This window comes from Peromyscus leucopus, chromosome 4, assembly GCF_004664715.2.
Source record: "Peromyscus leucopus breed LL Stock chromosome 4, UCI_PerLeu_2.1, whole genome shotgun sequence".
Lineage (NCBI taxonomy): Eukaryota > Metazoa > Chordata > Mammalia > Rodentia > Cricetidae > Peromyscus > Peromyscus leucopus.
In genome coordinates this window covers 150,827,300-150,850,054 of record NC_051066.1, presented here as the reverse complement: position 1 = coordinate 150,850,054, position 22,755 = coordinate 150,827,300, and the positions used below count along the sequence as shown (strand labels likewise).

The following is a 22,755-nucleotide window of genomic DNA, read 5'->3' as shown; positions in this document are numbered from 1 at the left end:
CTCATAGTTAGATTTGGTCTGTGTCTTTGGCAACGAGATTCACTGTGTGATGGCCTGTCTCAATGCATCCTGTGTGGTGATGTAGAACTCTGGTCTGTCCCTTTGTTAAGGAGGTTCAAGAGGTCACAGCCTGCCCTGTGATCCTTTCCCTGTTTCAATTGAGTCAAGACTCTGTGGAGTTAAAGATGCGGTGCTGTCTGTCGTCTATTTACCTTCATACCAGTGTGGACTTAGGGTTCTGTCTTACAGCTGTCTGCCTATTCGCCCAAGGTGCAGCAGATGGAACCCAGGGCCCTGTGCCTGCTAGGCAAGTGGCCTACCGCTGAGCTGTATCCCTAGCCCTCGATGTTATTTTTTATGTTACATTTATTTATTTATTGTGTGTGGGCTTGCATGTAGAGGTCAGAAGACAGCTTATGAGAGGCAGTTCTTTCTACCACGTGAGTTCCAGAAATCAGGCTTGAGCTGCTGAGCCATCTTGGTGGATGTAACTTGTGTGTGTGCCTCTGTGTGTGTGTGTGTGTGTGTGTGTGTGTGTGTATGTGTCTGTGTGTGTGTGCATGTGTGTGTGTATCAGCATAACCCTGCCAATTTTAATTTATTTAGTTATTTGCATGCTGCCTTGTGTTGATTGGGCTAATGGCACCCCTTTTCACCTTGACATCCATCTGTCCCCGTCCTTCCTGAACACTTTTCTTTCTGTATGACAAGATGTTCCACACATATTTTGTGTTTCCCTGCCCTAGACAGAAGCCAGCTATTTCTCCACAGAACTGATTCTTTCCTAGTAGGGAGTGGGTTTGAGGAAAGAATTTCTTGTTGGTGTGCACATTGCTCTGGGGGAGTTGGTTCCTAGACTTTTTCAGTGTACAGGTTGGGATGTAATTAACCATGACACATGCACATTGCCCTGCCTCCCATTCACACTAGCACCCCTGGTTTTTAATGTAGCACTCAGGGTTCAGTCTAGGCTTCTTTCTCCCTTTTTGTAGCTCGCTTGTCTACCAGTGAGTAGCCAACTAATTCTCTCTTCCCTGACACTGTTGGGGTCACTCTCTTGAGTGTGTCCAGGCTGTTGTACCCCTGCCCCCTCTTTAGACACCCTTCCCCCAAGCATGCTCATTTCCCTGCTGGTCTCTTCACCCTGTTCATGCTCCAGCTCTCCCTGGAAGCCGGCCACCTTCTTGGGTGCCCTTTTCACCTGTCGACATTCATTTATCTTCTCAGTGTGGAGGTGCATGCCAAGCAGGCACTTCACCAACAGGTGTGTGTGTGTGTGTGTGTGTGTGTGTGTGTGTGTGTGTGTGTGTGTATCTATATATCTATCTTTGTTTTTGACCTTCAAGACAGGGTTTCACTGTGTAGCCCTGGCTGTCCTGGAACTCACGCTGTAGACCAAACTGGTCTTGAATTCACAGAGATCCACCTGTCTCTGCTTCTAGAGTGCTTCCCCCCCCCCCCCGCTTTGTTTTTATTTTTTGAGACCAATTCTTAGTATGTATGGTAGTACAGGTTGGCTGTGTAGCTCAAGCTGGCCTCAAACTCAATGCAGTCTATCTGTGTCCACCTCCTGACAGCTGGGATTACAGGTGTGTGTCACCATAAATGGTCTTGCTTGAAATTGGCATTCTGTTTTGGTGACAGGGCCAATGTATTTCCCCAAGACCTCTTCAGTTCCTGAGCCCAAATGCTTCTTCGGTCTCAGCCTCCTCTGAGAATGTGAGAGGTACATGCCACTGTGACCATACTCGAGATTCTGGTATTCTCTTCTCTGTGTCTCTCTCTGTCCTGTGGACTACACATTTTTAGTTACCCCGAGGTAGCAGAGTCAACCATTTAGCCCATGTCATTTCACTGAGTCTCCTGTGGTGTGAGAAGCCCATCTTGTTTGTCCATAGGCTGCATTGTAGCCTCTCTCTGTTCCTGGTTAGTCTACCTCCCAGTGCCTGCTTGGTATAAGGGCCTTCCCTGAGTATTTGCTTCTGTCAGCCTGGGAGATGCAGGGGCCTCAACCTAGTGGTCCAGGCTCCCAGAGATTAGAGAATTTTCTCCAATACGGTCACCTGATTTGTGTTGGGTAGAGCTCCACAGAACCCTATAAGTCAGTCCCCTGCAGAAGTCTCCCTGGATGAGACTGAACCGGATGTTAACCCAGTGTAGTGCTTTCGTCACTGGGTTTGAGCTTTTTGATTTAGAAAGTTGTAGTTGGAGAAACAAAGGGGTGCTGCAGTGTGTGGGAGCTCTGGCACTGGCTTGCTGTGCCCTCTAAGAAGCCCTACTTGCATTGGCCATCTAGACCCCACGCTGTCCATCCAAGCCCATTTCCTGTGCACAGAAAGGGGCTCTGAAGTGAGGAGCAGAACTTCCTAACTTCGCTGGAGACGACTGAAAGTGAGTCTTACAGCATACTTCCCTGGCTCGCTCTTTAAGAGCCCTGGTAGCTGGAGGGCCCCCATGCTGTCTCCACTCCACTCTGTCACTGCCTTATAGCCACCGAGTGGTAGTGAGGTATTCTCCAGGGCAAGGATTGATTACTTTTGTACCTCCGTCTCCTTCAGGAATCCCCCTTTTGGCGGTCCATGGGAGGTCGCTGTCCAGAGGTTGGGGCTCCTCTTAGGCAAGGCAGAGTGGTGTCTGCTTGTAAGGCTGCTGCCTGCACTGCTTCCCCCTGGCCCTGCTCTACCCTATTCACAGTACCCGCCACTGTAAGTGCCTGCCCATGGCGCAGGAGCTTAAGCATGGCACCACCACCAACAGCCACCCAGGCATTTGCTCTCGTGTGTGCTGGGCCTGGCAAACACTAGGTAGCTTCCCTCAGAGCTATACCCCAAACTAGGCTTTTTTTAAAATTAATTAATTAATTAATTAATTTTAAGTTTTTTGAGACAGGGTTTCTCTGTGTAGCCCTGGCTGTCCTGGAACTCACTCTGTATACTCTGTACCAGGCTGGCCTTGAATTTAAGGCACATGCTTCTGCCTCCCAAGTTCTGGGATTAAAGGCGTGCCCCACCACCACCAGGCTTTCAGGTGAGGACAGGAAGCCAGTCATCTAATGATGTTTAGTCTGAGCATTAGAACAGTAAGGCTGTTCTCAATCAGCTCCCAGGCTCCTAATGGCCGATTTATAAAAAGCGTTCTAGCCCTACAGCTTCCAGGCCATAGGATACTTAGTAAGTTGTACAACTGTGTTGTGCCATGGGACAGACAAAGAGAAACCCACTCATCTCTGCCCTGACCCCAGAGCCAGCCCCCCTCTGTGTTCCTGTCGTAGCCATGCGATTGACTGGCTTTGTGGCTTTGGGCAAAATGAATCTCTCCTGTTGCCTCATGAGAAGAGGTGTCCAGTCTTGCCAACAGTGCAGTGCTTAGTGAGGTCCTCAGTGGTGAGTGTTTCCAGTAAGTGCTAGCTGCCACGGCCACCCAGATTCTGCCTGGTGGGCAGTTATGACTTTAGACACAGTCTCTGGTGGGTTCACATACAGAAAGTAAGCCAGTGGATCTGAAGTCATGATGGTCTGAAGTGGATAGTTTATTCAAGAGTACTGGGCCATCTTGTGTATTTTTGGGAAAACAGGGAAGTGCAATGTTAGGGATGGTCATAGATTTACCTTTCTCCCCAAGCAGTGCTACATAGAAAGCAGTACTTTCTATAACCGTGCAGTCGTAGAATAGAGTCATCACACTGGACATAGCTGTTAATTATAGAATTCAGACTTCAGTAAATAAGTATAAGAAAGCTTGGCAGGTGAGAACACTGAAGACAGAAAGTGAAACTGTAGGGTCCAGCTCATGGATCAGGTGCAGTGTCTAGGAGTTCGTTGCTGGGAGAGCCTGGTTGTATGAAGATAAATTGAGCGGGAAGGACATGGATGTGCCTGTAAGATAAGGGTACTAAGACCATTCACATGGGACTTATTTCAGGCCAACTGTGACGACAGCTTCCCCCTCCCTTTCAGTAGCCGTTAGTTATTTTGGATTAAAAACAATGTAGTCAAGGCTAGTATGATGGCTCAGAGGTACTTATCATCATCAGTCCTGATGATCTGCGTTTGGTCCTGGGACCCAAGCATGTAGTACATAGAAAAATGACTCCCCAAGTTGTCCTTTGACCTTCATACGCTGACTGTGGTACACATGTGTCCCCCAATATGTACAACAAATAACGATAATTTTTAAATAAGAAACAATATATCTGCTATAAAATTTTGGTACAAAGCAAAGCTTAAACAAAACCCAGCCTAAATTCTGACCCTGAGATAATACACATTAACATTTTGATACTCTTTTTGGCCTTTTATTTTGGTGTGCAAATTTTAAAAAAGGTTTATTTTTGCTTAAAATTGTGTGTTGGGGGAAGGTTGTACATGTGTATGTGGTGCCTAAGGAGGCCAGAGAGGGCATCGGGTCTCCTGGAGCATTTGGAGGTGTTTGAGCTGCTTGTGGGTGCTCCAGTCCTCTGCAAGAGCAGTCCTCCTCTTAACCGTCTCTTTAGCCCCTTATGCAGATTTCTTCCAAACCATAGTTGTTACATTATATACACAGTTCTGTGTACTGAGTGGAAGTGTCAGAGTGTAGTTGGGGGCAGAGATTGCCTGACTGGCTGTGCTCTAAACCATGAAGAGCAGCTCTGTGGAATGTTTATGCTTGTGGAGGACTGTGTTGTGAAATAGAATATTTGTTTAACTATATAAAAATGTGTGGCATTTGTTTATGCTGCATTTGTTTAACTATATAAAAATGTGTGGCATTTGTTTATGCTGCATTTGTTTAACTATGTAAAGATGTATTACTGTTTCACCTTGCCTGCCTAAGACACCTGATTGGTCTAATAAAAGGATGAACTGCCAATAGCTAGGCAGAAGGATAGGTGGGGCTGGCTGGCGGAGAGAAAAGGGGAGCCAGCTAGCTAGCCAGCCAGCCAGCGACCAGGGTCCAGTCAGGTAGCAGCCAGCCAGATAGACACAGAGGAAGCAGGAAAACAGGATGGACAGTACATAGATGAGGTAAACGAGCTTTGAGGCAGCACATAGATTAATAGAAATGAGTTAATTTAAGTTGTTTTTTTTTTTTTTTAAAAAAAAAAACTAGTTAGAAACAAGTCTAAGCTAAAGTTGAGCATTCATAATTAATAATAAGTCTCCATGTCATGATTTGGGGACTGGCAGTCCAAGAAAGCCTGCTACAGGAGTGACAGCATTTCTTTTTAGGGTTTTGTTTTGTTTTTTTGTTGTTTGTTTTGTTTTGTTTTTTTAGATAGGGTTTCTCTGTGTAACAGTCCTGGCCATTTTGGAACTTGCTTTGTAGACCAGGCTGGCCTCAAATTCACTAAGATCCACCTGCCTCTGCCTCACAAGTGCTGGGATTAAAGGTGTGTACCACCACCACCTGGCTTGTTTTGTTTTTTTGAGACAGGATTTCTCTATGTAGCCCTGGCTGTCCTGGAACTCCTCTGTAGATCAGGCTGGCCTCAACTCAGAGATCCTCCTGCCTCTGCTTCCTGAGTGGTGGGATTATAGGCGTGCACCACCACTGCCCAGCTCTTTTTAGTCTTTGGTTATAAGATGTATTTTGTTTTCTAAGTATGTATCTGTGTGTGTGCCAGTACCCATGGAGGCCAGAGGTGTCTGGTTTCCATGGAGCTGGAGTTTCAGGTGGTTATGAGATGCCCAGTGTTGGTGCTGGCAATCGAACTTTGGCTCATTGCAAGAACAGTAAGTGTTCTTAACCACTGAGCCATCCCTCCAGCCCCTATAGTTACTGTTTTGTTTTATAATAGGATTCCACTTTGTAACTTAGGCTGGTCCAGAATTCATTATGTAGCCCAGATTGGCCTCAAACTGATGATCATCCCGTCTGCTCCTTGGTTGATGGGATTACAGGTGTGCATCACAAGCCTGGCACCAGTATGGCTCCTCAATGCATGTGTACAGTGTATGGTTGGCATATAATTGGCCTGTTGTCTCTATCATCTGTTAATTTACGTTGGAAACATTAAAAATCATCTGTATTTTGAGATAACTAACTGTTGTCTGCCATTGTTGCATACATAGTTACTATACAATGTATGTGTATAATTTTCTGGAGCTGTAAGTAAGCTTTTGTCCCATGTTGACTGTGCTGCTACAGAGTTACTTTGCTCTCTGGCTTGTCAGCTGTCCAGCTTTCCATTTCACCTTTGGAAGATCCCATAGAGGTCAACTTCAGCTTCTACACGTGACAGCATGGTAATATCTCCTCTCTGTGACCATTGTTTTTATTGGAATGACTCATGTTTCCTACCTATAGATTGTCTCAAGAGAGAAAAGCAGAATAAATTACCCAGTCTTCAAGGAATCCCGCCAGGACAGCAAATCATACAGATCTTTTCCAGCTTTTATGTGCTGTCTATTACGTAAGAGTCAAAGTCCACAGGCCCAGTCTGCAGATGTATGTTAAATGAACTGACTGCAGTGACTGTCACAGCAGAGACAGTGTTCCATGTTCTCCACCCAAGGGTTCCCTTGGCCATTTAGAGAAAACTAGATTCTTTCAGCCTTGCTGAGTGTGGTTCCAGTGTTAGCAATTGGTGCCTTCAAGACCGTAGTCTTCATGGGGAGGGGAAGGTGTGTGGACCTGGTCAAGGCCATTGCCATGTCAGCTTTGGGGCACAGAGGGGAAGTAAGTAAGAACTCTGTTCATCTCATAGACTGAGTCACAAGGCTCATTTCTCTGATATGCTGTACTGATGACCAAGGAGCACAAGTCTTTGGGACTGTAAAGTACTTATGTTCATCTCTGTGTATCAAGAGGCGAGGAAAAGCTGTTTACTAAGACACTAGCTTGCTAAGGTCAGTTTTCTGTTTTCCTCCAAAATTCAGTCTGCATATTTTCTGTGAATTTGTCTTCTAGTTCCATAATTCATCTTTCCCCATATAATGTAATATTAAAGTAAATCCATCTACTTCTAATTTCAGTTTGAAGTCTAGATTATTTTTAATGTGTGTGTGTGTGTGTGTGTGTGTGAGAGAGAGAGAGAGAGAGAGAGAGAGAGAGAGGGGGGGGGGGGATCTCATATATCCCAGACTGGCCTTAATCTCACTATGTAGCCAAGGAAGGATAGCCTTTTATTTTATTATGTATGTGTAGCCAAGTGAATGTCATGTGTGCATGGGTATCCACAGAGGTCAGAAGAGGGTGTTCTTTGGAGCTGAAGTTACAGGTGGTTTTGAGTCTCCTGATGTAGGTGCTGGGAACCAAACTCAGGTCCTCTGTAAGAGCAGCAGTTGCTCCTGAGTACTGAACCATTACTCCAGGAGGACCTTTAACTCCTAGTCCTCCTGCCTCCACCTCCCCTGTGTCGCCACCAAGCCCCGTTTCTTCAGTTCTGTAGATAGAATCCAGGGCCTCATAAGCATGCTAGTCAGGCACTCTGCCAACTAAGGTATATCCCTAGTGTCACGCTGCCCTAACATTAATTTTTAATTAGTTTTTGTGTACAAGCACAGACATGCCTTGCCACAAGTGAAGAGGTCAGAGGACGTTTCCATTGTATGAGTCCCAGGGATTGAACTCAGGTTATTAAGATACCTTGATAGCAAGGGTCTTTTCCTTACCAGCCCATTCATCTCACTGGCATTGTTTGTTTGTTTGAGGTAAGGTCTTACTACATAGCCAGGCTGGTCTAGAACATTCAGCTCTCTTATAGATTAACCATTTTTCTTTTCTATCAACTAATCATCTAAAGTATTTTGTTACAAAAGCTGCGGGGGGTGGGGGGGAGGAGCTGGAGAGACGGCTCAGTGGTTAAGAGCACTGACTGCTTTTCCATAGGACCCACTCAATTCCTAGCACCCACATGGCAGCTCACAACTATTTGTAACTCCAGTTCCAGGGGATCTGACACCTTCACATCAATGCACATAAAATAAAGTTAAACAAATTAAAGAGGAGGAGGAGGAAGAAGAAGAAGACGAAGGAGAAGAAGAATGGAAACTGACTGACAGCAGCTGAGCTGACCCAGGGTGAGGTTTTGTTGGGTTTCTTCTGTGCCGCTTTGCTGGCACCCTTCTAGGTGGCCCTACAAGTGCCAGCAGAAGTCCTGGGTGCTTTCTTGGCACTTACCCTGGTACTCAGGCTGTGCCCCTTTCGTCTGCTGAGCCTCCTGTCCCCTTTTGTCTCTTTGTTCCTTCAGATCTGAGATGCTATCACAAGGTCTGCCTGGCTCTCTCTTGTCATTAGTGGTTCTGGTTCTGTGCCAGGCTGTGTGGCACTTCTTAAGCCTTCTTCCTGGCACCTGGAATTGGCCAAAGCCCCAAGGGGCAGAGCAGCTGCAGTGTGATGTCTCATCCCTGGGATTCTCCTTCGGAATCTCATCTCCTGGAGTTGTGTTGGCCTTGGCAGCTCTCCAAAGTCTGCAGTTTTTTTGTTTTCCTGTTCTCTGAGGGTCTCTGATCTGTCACAGGTTAGCAGTCATCAATACAGCAGAAACTGCTTTCTACAAGTCTTTAGACCCAATGAGGAAGACTTGGAGAGAGCCCCCGACAAGATAGAGTTCTGAGCCACAGCAGGAGCTGCTTAAGATTCCTCCTGGAAAGGAGGCTGCCTGGGAGTCACTCTGTTTAAAGAAATTCCCCCCTCTGTCTGTCTCTGTCTGTCTGTCTGTCTCTCTCTCTTTCTCTCTTGCTCCCCACTTCTTCTTTCTTCTTTGGTTTTTCAAGACATGGTTTCATTGTGTAGCCCTGGCTGTTCTGAAACTCGCCCTATAGACCAGGCTGACCTCAAATTCAGAGATCCCCCGCCTCTGCCTCCCGAGTACTGGGGTTAAAGGTGTGCACCACATTCAGCCGACCTCAGTTTTTAAAGTGGGTGCTGGAATCCAAACTCAAGGCCTCATGCAAGAACTCTTCCCTACTGAGTCATCCCTCCACTCCAGTTTCTATGCAAATATAAATTTAACTCATTTAATTTTCAGTGAGAGAAACGTGTCCTTATCCCCATTTTATGGTTGAGGAAACAAATTCAGAAGATTACTTTGCTCAGAATCACTTGACAGCTTAGGACTTAACAGGATTATCTTCCAAAGCTGACAGTTTGAACCACTGGGCTATTTACCTTGAGGTTAATTAATTCAGTTTCAAGAGATAATGAACCCCAGAGACTGCTGGTAGACAGATACAATAATGGTGTGCAATATGCAACTTCTGAGCTGAGCATGGACTTAGTATTTGTGGAATTTTATGTGGGGGTCCTGTTTGACATTACTGCCATTTGCCCAACTGCTTATCCTGGCACTAATGCCAAACCATTGTAGGGTAAACAAAATCATTAGGATAGCCAGCCCAAACCAAGTGTGGTGGCTCACACCTGTAACCCAGTACTCATTCAAGCAGATGGATTGCCACATGAGTTCTGAGAATTAAACTCAGATCCTCTGGAAGAGCAGTCAGTGCTCCTAACCACTGAGCCATCTCTCCAGTCCCAAGGTTTATTTACTTAGTTCACAGGGTTTCTTATTTGTTTGGGTTTTGGTGATTGAGCTTGGGTTTGAACCCCAGACCTCCTAGGTGCTGGTAAGCTCTCTGCTATGCTCCCTCTCAGCCTGAGTGTTCTGCCACATCTCCTTAGTCTCCTGTTTGGGCAGCAGCAGTATGGCTATGATATGTGCCATGGGAAACCTGACTCTGGGCTTCAGGAGTCCAGTCCACTGAAGAAATGTTTGGTTGACCAGAAACAGGATACTTGTGTATTTAGCCAATATTCAGCTTGTCATCAAGACCTAGCAGTGTTAATAGAAGGACAGATAAAGGTTAATTTAGTTTTATGTCAGGACTAGCAGTTTCAGAAAAGCTCTGTTTAGTTTTTTAAAGGTGGAAAAGAAAGAGGCAAGAGGGTGTTTTTTAAAATGAAGCTGGACTAAGCCATATGCCTTTAATTCCAGCAGTGGGGAGGCAGAGGCAGGCAGATCTCTGAGTTTGAGGCTACATAGTTCTAGGACAGCTGAGACTGCATAGAGAGACCCTGTCTCACTGTCACTACTCCCCCCTCCCCCCCCATGGAGCTGAGCTTAGGCTACTGTCCAAGAGACCATTCTGACCATTTCCCATAATCCATTTAGTCACCCCACAGTTCTGAACAGGCAGCTATAGGGGCAAGCAAGATAGGTGTTCTTTGTTCTACTGTGTTGTCTCTACCTTTAGCCTGTTCTTTGTGTAGTAGGTGTGGAATGACATTAGTCTCTCCAGGAGGTTGTAGGAACTCTGTTTTGGGTTTCCAGAACTCCTTTGGCCTCCAGTGTCACAGCATTAACAGTGCTCACAGTAAGGTGGACAGGTAGGTAGTCAGAGCGCTCCAAGTCTTAGCAGCCCCTGTAATAGTGGCTCTTGGCCAGATAAAAGCTGGCTCTTGGCCACTTTCTGTAAAACAGGGATTATAGTAAAGCCTCTTTTATCAGACTCTGAAGTCTTAAGTTTCTTCTTTACTAAGGTGTGTGTAGGAGGGAAGTCTGGGAAGACCATGTCATTTGGCGCTCCCAGGGCCCTGCTGCACCCCTAGCTGGCTCCTGGGCTCAGTGATGCTAGATGTCAATGAGGAAGGGCCTGGTGGCTTCTTAAAACTCTTAGCTCGTTGCAAGGCTTGTCCTTCAGACAGGTCTTCACTTAAGCTGTGGTGAGCACTTGTCTTGCAGCTACAGTTGGTTGGTTCCTGTGCCCTAGGATAGTAGAGGAACAAAGGGATGGGCCTCCACTTTTTGCCACCCAGACTGTTCTTATGGTCTCAGGTCTCTGCTCTGAGCCTAGGGCTCGTTTTCTCTGCTTCTTTGCTTGTCCTATGCTGGCCCTGGGACAGTCATCACTCAGCTGTCCTCCATCTCTTTCTTTTTGTGGTGCTGGAATTAAACACAGGGCTTTAGACATGAGAAACAGGCACTTTGCCACTGAGCTACACTCCCAGCTCTGGCTTTAAGTTATCCATGATCCTGCTCTGTAACTGCTGGGTATGCTAGGAAGGGTGAAATGGATTGACAAGACTGTCTGGAGCTGGGCCATTTATCCTGTGTTTGGGAGCAGGGTTAGCACAGTCATCAGTCAATAGCCTGACTTCATCTCTGCTTGTATTGCTGCTTCCAGCATCAGTTATTGGGCCAAAATGCAGGCACATTCTCATCCCCACATGGAGCATTGGTGTCCTGCTGGGAACATCTTTTTCTTGAGTGTGTTTGTTCTAACTGCAAATTAGCAAGACATTTCTGGGAAGCCTGATTAGAGGGGTGTGTTGGGGCAGGATATTGAGTTGAAAACAAGCACAAATTATTGTTGTTTTTGTTGAGATGGGGGTTCTACTGTGTAGCCGGGCCTGATCTTCAGCTTGCAATCCTCGTGCATCAGCCCTTGAGTGCCGGATTAAGGCATGTGCTGCCATACCCGTGTTTTATAGTTTCTAAGGGACTTGTCTTTTGCCCTTTATTTAGTAGACAGAGCCATTTTATGAGAGGGCTCCAGAAGCTAGAGCATAGTAAACATTGACTCTTAAAGACTCTCTGGTAGGGCTGTAGGTGTTTGAATTCAGGAATGACTCCTGGGGTAGCCCCAGAACACAGCCCCCCTCTAAAAATGAGGTTACCCAATCTTCAGTTATCTTCCAGACCATAGAGTGAAGCCCACAGCTGCAAACTCCTGACCATGAACTAAGATGCTCAGTTGCCCTAGGGATTCTGAGTTTTGGGGTTCAGCTGGCCTTCCTGCCTTGTCTGCCTGCTGTTATGCCCAGGTCATGGGGACCCCCAAATACCACAATGGAGACTGAATCCCATATGTAAAAGCAAAGAGCCTTTATTTCAAGCTCGGTGCTTAGACTCTCTGTTCGATGCAGTGGTGACAGCAGAGAGCCCCGAGCCCAGGCAGGGTGGAGTTTTTATCATAGCAGAGGTTGGGGTCAGGGGAGCTCCAGGGCCCAGGACGCCGATTAGCTGACATTTGTCCAGGAGTACAGGGAATGTTTGGAATGTCAAGTACCTCCCCCCAGACACAGGTCCTCCCTGAGTGGGGTCAGCCCGTGGACCCTCCTGGGTTCCAGTGCTGCCTGCCAGCAAGCCTGCTACAGAAGCTGTGTCTGGGCCTCCAAGCACCCCTTTGGTCAAGCTGCTCTGCTCCCCCCCTCCTTCCTTCTTTCTTCCTTCTGTATGGGTATTTTGTATGCATGTACATGTCTGTACACGTGGGCATCTGGTACCCAAAAACCAGAAGAGGATGTTGGATCCCCTTGAACTGGAGTTACAGACAGTTGTTAGCCTCCTTGTGGTGCTAGTAACCAAACCCCAGACCTCTGAAGAGTAGTAGAAGATGCTCTTAACTGCTGACCCATCTCTCCAGATCTTTCTTTGGGTAACTTTAAAGATGAGTCAGGAGGGAAGGACAAGGCAAAAGGAGAAACCAAACATCAAGTAACCTCTGTGTGTGTGTGTGTGCGCGCCATGTATATATGTATGTATGCATGCATGTATACACGTGCTCAAATATATATGGAGGTCAGCTTTGGTTCCTCAGTTACCACACACCTTGTTTTTTTTTTTTTGAGACCGGGTCTCTCACTGGCCTGAAGCTTCCCAAGTAGGCTGAGTTGGCTGACTATTAAGCCAGGGACCTGCTGTCTCTGCCTCCCCAGCTCTAGATGACAGGTACACCCAATACACCCAGCTTTTTAATGTGGGTACTGGGCACTGAAGTCAGTTTTTGTGTTCCCTTAACCCCTTGGTTCCTTGTCTTCTATTGTTTTAATTTCTGGGGAGATTTTACATTATTTAATTTATTTATGTGAGTGGTGTGTGTGCGCGTGCGCCATGATGTACTTGTGGAGGTCAGAGGACAACTTACAGGAATTGATTCTCTCCTACTGTATAGATTCTGGGACTCAAACTCAGGTTATTAGGCTTGGTGGCACGTTCCTTTACCAGCTGAGTCATCTTGCCAGCCTCTTTGGTGTTTTGATAAAGAGTTTCATGTAGCCCAGGCTGGCCTTGAGGCTCACCATGAACTCCTTAATCTTCAAACAGCAAAAGAAACTAAACAAAGCAAGATAGGATTGCTGGTTTAGCCTTCATGATGAGCCCCTGGTGCGCTGATCCATAGAGGCTCTGGGAGAGGCCGAGCTGAAAATCCAGAATCCCAAGAGGCTCTGAGCACCCAGAAAGGCTGTTGTTAGGCCAGATGGGGAAGCTAATTGGCCTCCAAGTGAGCAAGGTGGCTGCTGAGCTCCATCCCTTGATAAATGTACTCTCCCTGGCAGTCTTGTTAATATTTAAAAATAAAATGCCAAATCTATTACAGCCACTGTAATTTAATTTTTGCTGCATTTCAGAGCTCTATGGTTGCCGGCATGGTATCAATGTGAACTGAGTTTCAACTGCTAACCTATTTACTTATTTATTTAATTTATTTTTAATTGTTGTATGTTATGCCTTGAGTGAGAGTAACAGTAACAGAGCAGTAACTTGAGAATGAGTGATTTGTGTTCAGATGCACCTATGGATGTGACTTTGGATGTCCCTCTTCCTGCTCCCTGTCTTTTCTTCCAGAGTGCATGCTTTTCTGTGCTGAAGTATTGATTTCTGAAATCTTGGTTTGGGGTCTTTCAGTCTAAGATATGTAGTAGGGGCATTGTCTGGGTTCATGTCTGGCCCTACAGAGCTGCTCATAGACTGTTTTGACAGGTGTTGGAGTGGTAAGAATGAGAATGACCAAGCCCACTCCCCACCCCACCCTGCCAGGTGTGTCTGTGGTGTCTGTGTTTTGAGACAAGGTCTCAAGGGCTTAAAGATCTCACTGCAAAGCCACGGATGGTCTTGAGTCCCCAGTCTTCCTTTCACTTGCTGAACTCAAGACTCAAGGGCATCACCACAGTACCTACAGGCTTCATGGGCTCTCTTCTAAGTCATGCCAAACACGAAAAATTTGGACCTAAGATTAATTCTACTTTTAATCGTGTTGTGTATATGTGTGTGTATGCCATGTGTATATGGTACTCCTGTGGCCAGTGAGGTGGGATTCTCTGGAGCTAGAGTTACAGGCATTTGAGAGCTGCCTGAAGTGAGTGCTGGGAATTGAGCTCATGTTCTTATGGAAGAGTAATACATACTCTGAACCCCTGAACCATCTCTCCAGCCTAATAAATGGTATTGTTGATCCTGTAAACCAAATAATGGCTTGGTGGACACAGGATAGCCACTGGGTAATTTAACTTCATACACAGCCAACTAGGGTCTCTATTCTTGAGTTATGAACCTTGGTGGGAGACAGAGGCAAAAGGATGCAAGCTCAAGGCCAGCCTGGGTTGCAGTGAGATGTATCACCTAAGAAAAAGAATCTGGACTGTATGCAAAAGAACAGAAAATTAGTGAAGTTTGACACAGCACCCCTTTATTATACAACAGCTTTTCCATAGGGTTGGGGAAATGGTTTATTGAAACAAAGAAAATTAAAGAAAGTTTTGTTTAGTTGTCTTTTGAGACAGGGTCTCATGTAGTCCAGGCTAGCCTCAGATTGGTATGTAGTCTTGATTTTCTGGTCCTCTATCTGTACGTCCCAAGTGCCAAGGTTATAGGTATGCTCAAGCCACCACATGAAGCCAGAGCAAGCTTCTTACCCCTATCATGTCTGCCATTTGTGTGGTATAAATGCAATTCTCAGAAGAGGAATGCTAGAGCCTTTGTCAGTACCAAAGTTCTTAGTTTCTATAGATAGTTCTGGTTCTGGGAAGCTCTTCTCAGCTTCAAGACAAGGAGAGTTTGAGAATGTGTTGTCCCTTGTTGGTCTTTGTAAACCAGAGGCCATTCCGGTACAGCAGCCGCAAGTGGTCATAGAGTGCCAGCCTGCAGCTCACTCAAGGGCAAGGTGCCTCCTCATGAAGCGGGCATGGCCAGGGTAGGTGTGTCTACTGGAAAGACTGGAGATAGGAGTGAGTGAGCAGTTCCAGTCTGGGATAGAGGGGCATCAGGAAAGGTCAGAACTCCTGAGTAGGTGCCAGCAGCAGCAAACAACCTGATACCACAGGACAGACCAAGGCTGCAATTGGAGAGAGGGAGGCCGTGACAAGGGGCCAGACAGACAGAGCCTTGCAGGTGGTTCCACCTCTCCCAGTATCTTTTCTTCCACATCACCCAGTCCAGTGCACAGGGGGTACTGGCCAACATATGTGTGATGCTGACAGTGTTTGAAGGCTTATGTGTAGTTTCTTCTGGCCCAGGGTTCCCTTTGGGCATACGGGATAAGATTTGGACATCTTTGCTGAACTTTCTGTGGGACATGTGCCTGGGGTAGGCACTTGTAAGGGTTGGTCAGTGTCATACTATTAAGAATTAAAATTTCTTAGTTGCACTTAGAATTTCTATTCCTGCCTATATAAGTACACAAAGAACTCCATTCTCATAAACAGTGAGAGTGGAAGCTGTGCTTACCTGCCTGTCATGAGCTGCCCAGCGAGCTTTGTTTAGATATGTACTCATATCTAATCGTGTGCCATTTAATAATCCAGACTTTAAAAAGACTGGCAGGTTTGTAGGATTGTTTTGAGACACTGCGTGACTGTTGATTTTACCACTTTGTTTAAAAAAATACTTGGAAATAAGTTGACTGCAAACAACCTGTGGTGGACTGAATGGCTTTTGTACAGGTTGGGAAGGCCCTTGAGAGCACGGCAGTTTCTTCCCAGAGTCAGCCTGAAATGAAACCTTTGCCCTCTGTGCTGTATGATTCCACTTCCAGTTTCCTTAAACAGTTTCTGCTGTTCCAAAGCACTTAAAAGGATGTGACAATGCATGTGTGCAAATTTTGCAGTCAAAAAATTCTTCCTGCATTTTAGAGAAAAGAATTTTTTAAAAGATTTATTTGTGTGTAAATGTCTGTGTGTTTGAGAACAACCTTTCCCCCACGAGACAGGGTCTCACTCCATACCCTGGCTGTCCTGGAACTTGCTCTGTAGATCCTCCTGCCCCTGCCTCCTGAGTGCTAGGATTGAATGCACGTGCACATGTGTATGCAGACATATGTGCATGTGTGTCAGATGGCACCAAGTGTCCCCGTCTATCACTTTCTCCCTATGCCTTTGAAGCAAGTTTTTTTTTCCCCAGGGACCTAACTGAGTTTTCTCTGTTAGACTAGAAGCCAGCAGGCCCCAGAGACCCCGTCTCTGCCCCTCCACCTTGGAGCTGGAATGCCAGGTTCATTACATGGGCGTTGGGATCCGAATTCTGGTTCTCTTGATTGTTCAGTAAGCATTTTTAAAATAATTTCTTTATTTTTATTTTTTTGTGCTTTGGTGTTTTGCCTGTATGTGTGTCTGTGTGAGGGTGTCAGATCTTGGAGTTACAGACAGTTGTGAGCTACAATGTGGGTGCTGGGAATTGAACCCCCGGTCCTCTGGAAGAGCAGTCAGTGCTCTTAACTGCTGAGCTATCTCTCCAGCCCCCTCAGTAAGCGTTTCTAACTGCTGGGCCGTCTTTCTAGCATTTTTTTTCCTTTTTTTTTTTTTTTTTTTTAATTAAGAAAATTGGTGTGTCGCTGTGTGCCATAACCTCTCTCTTGACTGTCTGTCTCCCCGCGTGTGCAGTGAGTAGATTTGAAATGCATTAAGTTGGTGACTCTCATTTCAGCATCAAATTCTTAAAACTTTATAAATCTCTGAAGGTGCTCAGGATGCCTCCTGGCATGTTGTGTTGGTGTAGCACTGAAAATACTGGGAATCAGTTGTGCATATGATCCTGACAGTAAAAGATGACATCAAAGGAAGAAATGAGGATGGCTTCGGGCACTTGCGAGACCTGGACTCCAGAGAACAAGCCCTGTTGTGAAATCTGACTTCACAGGGTCAGATGACTTAGACAGACCTCTGTTCCTGCTCTGTGACTCAGGCAACAACCGGCATGTCAGTGACCTCGGGGGTCATACACACACAGGCATTAGGAAGCACACTGTGCAGGAGGATGCAGGAAGTACACTGACTCCATAGGAAGCCATGCAGACGCAGAATCACTGGGTCATTCTTCACTGAGAACCTTTATGAAAGCTGGGACCAGAACACTACTGTTCTTCTGACACATGTGCTTTGATCTCCCTGTACACCCCTGTGGCAGAGACATCACCTCTGGTGCCTTCCGCAGTGTAGGTCCTAGAGATCAAATTCAAGTTGTCAGATTTGGCTTTTACCCATTTCCCCAATTCACAGACCAAGACAGAGTCTTACTGCTGTGCAGACCAGGCTGGCCTTGAACTGGGGACCATCTTCCTACTTCTGCCTCCTGCCCTCCCACATGCAGGCATTACAGGCCTGTGCTACTGCAGTTAATGTACTTTATTTAGAATCAGAATCTCACTTAATTGCCAAGGGTGGCCCAAAACTCACTGCGTAGACCAGGCTGGCTTCTTCCTGCCTCAGCCTTCCAAGTAAAGCTTTACAGGAACAAGTCCCCAGGCTTGGCTTTGGAACCTTGGTGTTTGGGTGAGGGGTTTACTTGTTTTGAGCATTTCTCATTAGCTGGCTCTCTTGAAGTCTAGTCCTGGACCCTTTCCTCAATATCTTGGCTTTCAAAGTGTTGCTCACAGCCTGAGCATGGCACAGAAGCTCCTGTGATTGTGCTCCTTCTCCAGCTCCTTACTCTGCTTCCCAGACGCTAGCTTTCTAGGCACACTGACAAGCACGCAGGTCTACAACAGATACTTAAACTCCCTTTTTTCCTTGTGGGCTCATTATGTCACAGTATTCTACTTCCAATCTGGTACTTTTGTGAGGGCTTTGTCTGTTTCTTAGTTTTACTAGTGTATATTCCAGAGAAAACTTCAGGTTGATTAGAACACAGGAGGAGAGAGGAGATTCCAGCTCTGTGCCTGGAAGCACTCTGGGGAAGCCATGGCTGCAAGGAAAAGCTTATTTATCTTATCTGTCATGGTTATAAGAGATTCCTCGATCTAGACATGGGGCTGGGTAATAATTACAGAGTTGTCAGCAAGGCTGATGTGTGCTAAGTGTCACTTTAGCAGCGGGTACATTGTGGCAGCGTTTCTGAGCCTCCCTCACCCCTCACCCAGGGGCTAAGTCTAAAGTTAAGTCTGAAGTCTGCAGAGGCACTTACTGACACCATGGAGCACTTCTCAGCTGGACGTCAAGCTAAAATTGAACTGCAGGTCAGCCAGTGCTCCTCAGGACCATGGAACTGCAAAGTACTGCTTGTCAAAGTAAGGCTCATTACAGTGTTCCAGAACACCTGGGCTTTGTACATAAGGGATTTTTTGTTTTTGTTTTTGTTTGTTTGTTTTTTTGGTTTTTTTGAGATAGGGTTTCTCTGTAGCTTTGGAGCCTGTCCTGGACTAGCTCTGTAGCCCAGGCTGGCCTTGAACTCACAGAGATCTGCCTGCCTCTGCCTCCTGAGTGCTGGTATTACAGGTGTGCGCCACCACCACCCGGCACATAAAGGATTTTTTTGACTTCACTAACCACATGACCTGTGGGCCAGTGGCAATGTGAAACAAAAAGTGTTGACACATGGAAAAAGGGTCAAGATGGCATCTACCTCATAAAGATGCAATTCAGAGTGAGTATTTAGCCTGGAAGTCCTGAGTCTGCTCAGATGGCAATGTCTTACAGGTTGATTGATTGCCTGTGTTCTTGGAAATCATTGTTTCTGGACGATGTTTGTTGGATGGTACTGATTCCCTTTGTTTGGCAACATTTGCCTTCTTGGTCTTTTATGTTTCTCAGGGTTGAGCATGTTCCTGTGGTTAAACAGAAAGGCTTTAGTGGTGTATGTCTGTGTGAATTTCTTTGCTTTTTTTTTAATTAAGATTTTAAAAATTTGTTTTATGTCTATGAGTGCTCTATCTGCATGTACTCCTTTATGTTAGAAGAGGGCATCGGATCACATTATAGATGGTTGTGAGCCGCAATGTAGTTGATGGAAATTGAACTCAGGACCTTTAGAAGAGCAGGCTGTGCTCTTAACTGCTGTACCATCTCTCCAGCCCCCTGTGTGACTTTCTTAGTAAAATGATAAGACTTATTCAGGAGACAGTATTCACAAACTATTAATAAAACAGATTGCAAATCAGTTTAAATTTTTATTAGAACTTAATCTACTGCTGGGTGGTGGTGGTGGTGGTGGTGGTGCACGCCTTTAATCCCAGCACTTGGGAGGCAGAGGCAAGTGGATCTCTGAGTTTGAGGACAGCCTGGTCTCCAGAGAGAGTTCTAGGACAGCCAGGGCTACCTAGAGAAACCCTGTTTTTTTAAAAAAAAAAAATTATTTACTTACGGAGTGTGACAGTTTTCAAGAGTCACATCTCCTACCACCTGAACCCAGGCATCAGACTCAGGTGGTCAAGATTCTTCATCCAGTGAGTCATCTTGACCCCAAAGCCAAGCTTAAAAGTGGACCCTGAACTGCAGAAGAGTCAAAAGCAAGCTGAGTACTAACAAGCGTGCACACTGTTACGTCTCTGTTCTAGATTTTCACACTTGGACTTCCTCAAAGTGATGGACTACAAACTGGAATTGTAAGCCAAGCAAAATCCTTCTGCCTTAGGTTGTTTTTTGTCAGGGTGTTTTTTATCAGGTTATCAGAAACAACTGGGATAGACAGGGAAATATCCCTCCAGAACTCTGTGTTGACCCAGGTTTGAAGGTTTCTTGGGATTGTATGTCAAAATCTGTGTAGCAGTAGCAGCCCCAGCAAAGCAGGAGATGTGTGTGTGGCTAAGTCTAGAAAGATCCATCTAACAGTTTTGTGCAGGAGAAGAACATTGATGGTCTAGTCTAGCTCCATCCTAGTAACCGTTTTATTTAAGTACATGGCTCCTTTGTGACAGCACAGTGGAGCAGGATGCTAAAAACTTAGTTGTAAGACAAAAATAAATAGTTGTAGCTGGGGAAGCTGGCACATACCTATAATCCCAGCACTTGGGCTGAGGACAGGAAGGTTGTGAGTTCAAGGCCAGCCTGAACTACACAGCCAGTTTATGGTCAGCCTGGATTTTATAGGAAGACCCTGTCTCAAAAGAACCAAAGCAGGGCTGGGGAGATGTCTCCCTGGGTGAAGTACTCTGTGTGTAAGCATGAGGACCTGAGTTCAGCACCCACATAAAGGCTGGGGGTGATGATGACTGTGGCGGCACACACCCTTAACCCCAGGGGGAGGCAGAAGTAGGTGGATCTATGAGTTCGAGGACAGCCAGGGCTACACAGAGAAACCCTATTTTGAAAAAAACAAAACAAAAGGCTGGGTGTGGTCGGTGTGTACCTGCAATCCCAGCACTGAGCAAGCAGAGACAGGGATCAATTCCCCAGAGCTCACTGGCCGGACAGCCTCCACAATTGATGAGCACCAGGTTCAGTGAGAGACCGGTCTTTAAAAATAAGGTGGAGAGACATGGTAGATGAACACATGATGCTGATCTCTGGGCTCCACAGATTACTTTTCATCCTGTCTCACCAATGACTGCTGCAGGTGCTCAGAGGTCACTGCAGCGTTGATGGATTTCTCTCCTTTTCGGATCTTTAGGGGAATTAGGAGAAAGAATTAACACACACACTGTAAATGTACGGCTGCAGTTCCTTATAGCTGTCTCCAGGTGTACCCTTGGGCTAGCAGCACTGGTGTCACCTGTGAATTTGTTACCTCTTGCAGGCTCCACCCTGGCTGTCCTAGTTCCATGCCTGGGGGCAGATGCAGGAAACCCGCTTTCTGAGCTCTCTTTGGGGAGAGACCGCTGAGCAAGGAAGAGTGGCATAGCTGTGCCGGTGGAGCCCTCTGCTGGCATTACCTTTCAGCACACGGGGTGGGGGTGTTTGTCTGCAGTGCCCTAGTACTCTGAATGCTTCCATAAACATTTGTCTGGGGACAGATGGCTCAGTTGGTAAAGTGCTTCCAAAGGGCCTGAGTTCCATCCATAGCACCCACATGAAAAGTACCCACGTGAAAATGCCAGGCCTGTGCCTTGTGCTGTGATCCCAACATCGGGGCAGTGGAGACTTGAAGTCCCTGGTACTCACTGGCCAGCCAGTCTTGCTTAGTTGGTAAGCCTTTCAGGCCACAAAGAAGGCCTGTTTCAAAGGAGGCAGATGGCATTCCTGAGGATAACACCCAAGGTTGCCCTCTAGCCTCATACACGTGTGCCATACACCACCAGCACCCACTGAAAGAGCAGCTTGTTTTTAAGGTGATTTCTGACAGCTGTAGAAATGAAGGAAGACCAGGTTATGGGAACACAGAACAGTGCCACAGAAGCAAGCAAGAGCTCTGAGAAGTTGAAAGTCTTTTTTTTGTTTTGTTTTGTTTTGTTTTTGTTTTTCGAGACAGGGTTTCTCTGTGTAGCTTTGCGCCTTTCCTGGAACTCGCTTTGGAGACCCTGCACTGCACTGCAGGTTGGAAATAGAAAATGTCTTGTGCACAGACTTCTCAGAGGCTACATCTGAAGATTCTGAAGTTCAAACCGGTGCTGGTAGCACTCACCTTTAATCCTAGCACTTGGGAGGCAGAGGGAGGTAGAACTCTGTAAATTCAAGGCCAGCCCAGGAGGCCAGTCCAGGACAGCCAGTACTACACAGAGAGACCCAGTCTTGAAAAACTAAAACTTGGGGGGGGGGGGGAGATTCTGAAGTTTTCCAGCCCTCTGGAGAACAAGCCCTACGTCTGTTCTGTTCTTGGAGGGTGGAGTGAGTGCATGTGTCTTCCAGCACAGAGCTCTGTTGGCTACCGTAGACTCCATTCCAGAGGTGTTCTCAATATGGACGGGTCTCCACGCTCCACATTGAGCTGTCCAGCCACTTTGTCCCCACTCCAGTGTAGCATCAGACTCCGGGGCTGGAGTAGAGTAAATTGGCATTACCCCTGTAGTTGTTACTGCCCATTATGTATGGGACCCAAGTGATAATAACAGTGCATGTCACCAAGATACAGCTTGTTGAGCCAGAATTGCAGCCCAAGGCCATGTGTACTGAGCACAGAGGAGTACCAAGACAGCAAGCCCTGTACTACAGCCTGAGGCCATGTTGGAAGCCAGCCGTACATTGAAGATTGCACCTCTGACTGTAACAGGGATGGCTTGTAAATAAGCCACCCTTGTAAGGCAGTCCTTTCCCTGTGAAAGGGAGTGAGGCATCGAGAGACTGGACAGGAAAGAGGGTATTATGACTTCTGGGGTGTGACTCCCTCCTGGGGCAGCCACACCAGCTTAAGGCGACAGTGACTAGCCCATCCACTATTCGCTTGCTCACTAGTACATTTTAGTTTATTCATATTACCTGAAGAGCACTCAGCTGTTCTGGCCTTACTGCCTTGGGTGTTGGCAGGCTGGGCGGGCATCTTAGTCCATCATTATGCGAAGGTGTTGGGACACAGAGCTTTCAGTGCCTGGGGAGCAGAGTGGCCTGTAGCTTCATTCTTAGTGACATCAAGTGTAAAGTGGATGTGCTAAGAGCAGAGATCTTCACCAAGTGTTACCATTGGTCTATGAAGGTCTTTCTGATTGTTACTGTGCTAGAGGGCACTGTGAAGGCTTGCACACCAGGTGGGTTGTAACTGAAGTTTATGCTTTTCTACACCGAATTGGGATTGGCTGAAATTCCCATGAGCACTACTGGCCACCCAAGAACTGTGAGTGTCCTGAATCCAGGGTGGAAAATAGAGGTAAGACTGTGGAAGCCTTTAGAGCTGGAGGAGATTTTAAAGGATAGAAAGCCCCCAAGTTGTGTGATGGATACTTTGACCCCTGCTTCTTACTCAGCTCTCCTCCACCC

The 22,755-nt window shown here is 46.4% G+C and overlaps 1 protein-coding gene across 2 annotated transcripts in view; it reads left to right on the top strand.

Annotated features, from left to right (window-relative positions):
- The window catches only part of B4galt5 (beta-1,4-galactosyltransferase 5), a 52,982-nt gene that overhangs the window by 16,371 nt on the left and 13,856 nt on the right, over window positions 1-22,755 (top strand). Inside the window, exon 1 of one of the 2 annotated variants that reach the window (XM_037205570.1) lies at window positions 7,917-8,000. The exons of the other annotated variant lie outside the window; for it this stretch is intronic. The gene's annotated coding sequence lies outside the window, so the exon portion shown is untranslated. Of the gene's footprint in view, window positions 1-7,916; window positions 8,001-22,755 lie in introns of those variants that run through there. 2 annotated transcript variants of the gene reach the window in all.